The sequence below is a fragment of the Dysidea avara genome, chromosome 12 (assembly GCF_963678975.1).
Source record: "Dysidea avara chromosome 12, odDysAvar1.4, whole genome shotgun sequence".
Taxonomy (NCBI): domain Eukaryota; kingdom Metazoa; phylum Porifera; class Demospongiae; order Dictyoceratida; family Dysideidae; genus Dysidea; species Dysidea avara.
In genome coordinates this window covers 15,282,802-15,287,210 of record NC_089283.1, presented here as the reverse complement: position 1 = coordinate 15,287,210, position 4,409 = coordinate 15,282,802, and the positions used below count along the sequence as shown (strand labels likewise).

The 4,409-nt window shown below is 39.3% G+C and overlaps 1 long non-coding RNA gene across 1 annotated transcript; it reads left to right on the top strand.

Moving 5' to 3' along the window:
• Nucleotides 1-440: 440 nt before the first annotated feature.
• Nucleotides 441-4,154, top strand: LOC136241060 (uncharacterized). Its single transcript, XR_010694127.1, has 3 exons — nt 441-726; nt 3,231-3,302; nt 3,786-4,154. It is a non-coding gene; the product is annotated as an uncharacterized lncRNA (long non-coding RNA).
• Nucleotides 4,155-4,409: the final 255 nt, after the last annotated feature.

Below are 4,409 nucleotides of genomic sequence, written 5' to 3'. Positions count from 1 at the left end.
AGTTAACTCTGCTTTACTTGGACGAGCACTTTTTTACAGCTACAAGCTGTTTTTGGATGGGATTTCAATACTTTTTGTTAGAGTAAGCATATACTGTTGAAAACAATAGGTGAGTTTCCATGGTTTTGACAGAAACTCCAGATTACAGTGATAGAATTTTAAAATACAACTGTAATTTTAGTGGCATGTAACTGCAGTCAACTAACACTAGTAAACCCTTAGTAACACTTTGCCGGCCTTTCATCTTGTACTGCATCAAGATACTCTAATAGAGCAGTCACAAAGCAGCTGTAACACAGCAATCAATATTACAGCATATTTACAACTTCTGCTTAACACTGGATTGTATAGTTTAAATCACTAGCTACTTACAGACTTTACAATATAAAAATACAGCACTTGTAGAAACGTGACTGTTCTGTTAGAGTTGTTGACTGCTCTATTAGAGTATCTCGATCTACTTCACGCATTGACTAATTCAAGCGGAGAAACCACGCCTTTGCAATAGGAACTCTTGTGAAATGAAATAAGAATAGTAGAGAAATGGCAAGTATGTACAGAGACAATAGAGGGGCGCGTAATTATGTCCTGTTGTAAATAAACGCCGTTAAAATTTATATTACTACTAAATAAGCGCACCAGAATAGGCTGTGATCTTTGAGAGGCTGTTGTCTCATTGCTTGCCTTTTCGTGTAGAAGGGATTTAGTACTACTGAGACACAATTGGTGAGTCTAACTATACATGTATTTGTGTTGTAAAACTTAATTGTAAAAAGGTGATTAGCGCATACCGGCATGATAAAACATGTGTTTGTATCTCGGTTTGTAAAGTAGAGTCTCTCACGATTATTAGAGATAGAGTGGTAACACCTGACGTCACAGTCGCTACATAATCACTTCCCCGGGGCAGAAAATGTACGCATACCATTGGGGCACGAGTTTACTTTACCTGAGGTTTGTTGAGACTGTGTTTCTAAATGAAACCACGTTGTCAGGAACAAAGAAGAGAGTAGTATAACAGATATTTAAGTAGTGCAGGGTAGTTTGATCCGTGCTGGGCGAGTTATGGCTGATAATTGCGTGGGAAGTCGTTTTATCCTTTTAACCTGGGTAAAACCATAGATCCTTTATACCCCATAGATCCTTTATACCCCGGGATAGGAATCTCCGCATACTTGCTGTACTTACTTGTTGGACTATCCGCACCGTTAATTAATTGGTGTTGACTGGAAGGAGAAAACTCTGATCCATTGTTCTGTAGTGAATTTCGTGTTGTTTGATACAGTAATCTTGTTCTTTACTTCGAATAAGGCGAAAGGGTGATTGTGGACGCAAAAACAGTGACGAAACTCGCTGACAGACCCAAGCGATTAAAACTTTGGCTAGCTGTAACCCTGGAATTATTCACTCTATGAGCGTCAAATTCAGTCCGTAAATATAACTTGGAATAAGGAATCGAACCAGCGAAGTCATTAGTCCATATCTCCGTGTTCAAATTTTGCCGTTTGAATGGTGGCGACAAAAGTTGGCTAGCTCTACCCGCCTGAAACAATGTCTTCTTAACTTACAATTTGTTTTGTGTACTTATCCATCCTTTGTTAATCGAACTGAAGTAAACTCATTACCCGTACTGTCCACTAAACAGAGAATTAATACGCTAAAGTCGAGTTACTGATGCATCAATTCATAGAACTCTTTGTAGAAAGGTGTCGACGGAGGTGCGGATGGAAGTGTTAAAAACAGAAGATTCCAATCCCGGGGTATAAAGGATCTATGGTAAAGCCAACCTGACAACAAGATTGGGCAGAGTTTGTCTCTGTGCCCACTGTGAGCATTTATTATTGATTTATATTATTATCAAAGCTACTAGTTAGCTACCTTTTAAACCAACCTGATGCCCAAGTGATGTTTTTCATCATGTTTCTCATCTATGTCCTGAGTAAGTTTTATGCCGAATGGAGCACCAGAAGCCAAGTTGCAGCCTCTTGAAGGTGCTCCGCCATTGATTTTGCCCCGCGGAAGTTGCGGTTACACGTAATTTTGTGGCGTGAAAGTTATCGCTCTATTGGACCAGGGTAAAAATTTTACTGCTATATTTAGAGGTTGTAGCATTTGTATATCTTAGTATCTTAATAAATAATCCTCCATGATCACTAATCACTAATGGTACAGTGAAAACTGGTCATTATTCAGGTATAGACAAAATTTTCTGACCTAGCTTATAAGAAGGTGGCTGCATTTTGCGGCCTTAAAATGGTAAGAAGCATGCTGTTCTAACTGGCTATAGCGATGGATTTGGTGTGAACAGTGTATGAGACAGTGAGTACCGGCAGCAAGGGGGCAGCCAATCTGTTAGAGCACCAAAGGCACTGCTTCAGACATAGGCAGTTGGCTGTCAGCCCAACGTGTAAAAATTTTCACTTTTGGTCATAAGTGAAAGTGATGAAGTCATTATCCATAGGATATTATTCAGAGTATCCCTTCAGTTCTACTATATATAGTAGCCAAGCATAAGATGAACATAACACAGCATTCCAGTGGTTTAGTGGTGACCACAACACTGCCTGAGTTAAACTGGTGAGATTTGAGACTACCAGAAACCCTGGAATGCCTTGAACACATGAAATACCAAATATCTAATGCCTGGCTTTCATCCACAGTGGACCTGTCTTGGTGGCCACTTGTACAGAAGGGGAACAGCTGCCACACAGTCTTGCGAGCGAAACAGTTGCCATACCCTTAATTATCAATTCTTAAAATTTTGAGCAAAATTGTGCATGCAAGCGAGTGTGATGTTGTGCTTTGGCAGTGCCGTGTATATGGTAGCCATATCAGATACTGCCTAGCAGTGACACATCATGAGTATTTAAGTCATAATACATTACTTTATCATCCATCTAAATACTATCCCTGAATGTGTCATTTTGTGTACAGAGCAATCTGCCACAAGAAGTGACCTGAGTAAGGTTTCAGCGTATTATTGTTAACCATTAATATTGTTCACCATTGTTAACCATATGTATAGTGAAACCTCACTTAGTGTCCACCTCTTCAATAAAACCACCTCATTATATTGGCCACCTATAGAAGGTTCAAAATATAGATAAACAGTAGTTTATGACCTCATTAATAAGGCCACCTTGTTATTCAGGCCAAATTTTTTTTGGTCCCAGAGCTGGCCCTATAAATGAGGTTTCACTGTATTTATGTGCATTGTAACTTTTCTTCAGGTTTACTGATGGGCACTATGAAGCATTGTTGACTGGTCCGTACATAATGTGGTGACTTGAAATGCTAAAACGGTACGTAGCATGTCTTGTATGCACATGTTGTAATGTGTCCACACATCTTAGAAATAATTGTAACTGTATTCTCTATAAATACTCAGTTCCATTGTGCCACTGGGTCATAAGTGGGTTGAGTATGGATAATCCAGGACATTTGGGACAAATTTTGTCCTGGCCAAGTGGATCTCATCCACTGACAATATACAGATCAGATTACTGCATAAATTACGGTGGAACTTGTTTATTGCCTCAATAAACAGGTAGCAGTATATAAATTCTCAGTTTGGAATTGGCTTTTCAACAGAGGTTGTATTTCTATACTGGTGGCCCATTAAGACAGGTTGTACTGATGGAGTGTACATACTAGAGATGCAACAATATCCTCCACTTAGTGTCGTTTGATAGTGATACAATGGAGACTATGTATTGTTGTAAACTATACTATTATATTGCAACTCTAGCACTTATTTATAACAGGAATGTTTGTTAACTGTTTAGACATACTGGAGCCACACCCACTCATCTGGATTCTACAAATGGAGTCATACCAACTTGTGATTGCACTTATTACTCGTTACTCCCACTGTGTTTGGATGAATATACATGCCGTCGTGTGAGACTTACTACCATGGCGGGCCACTGGAGAAGAGTTTCATAGCAGTTGTATCACAGTCATTGTTGTACAATTCTCACATTATTGTTGTGAAAACTATTTGGTATTCATGTGTCCTCTGTATGTTGTAATTTCATGTGTAATTTTGTGTGGGGGTGCTATAAAATGCATGATGACAATTGTAAATTTTTCAGGTGGTTTTGCATACTTCCTTCAGCTACATGTGCTAATTACTTACAGCTTGTGTCAACAACTGGTAACCGCAGTTGTGCTCTGTGCCATTCTTTAAGCCGCGCCCTTAGAGAGCAAATTACGTGGGGGCGACTAATTTCAAAATCGAACGATGGTATGCAGCACCATAGATTATAGACTAGCTATAATCTATGCCAGCACACTTCTCTTTGTGGCTACATGCACTGATTAACTACACACAGCGCCAGTTCATCAATAACCAGTGACCGCAGTTGTGCTCTACGTCATTCTTTAAATTCCGAGTTAAATTCTTACAG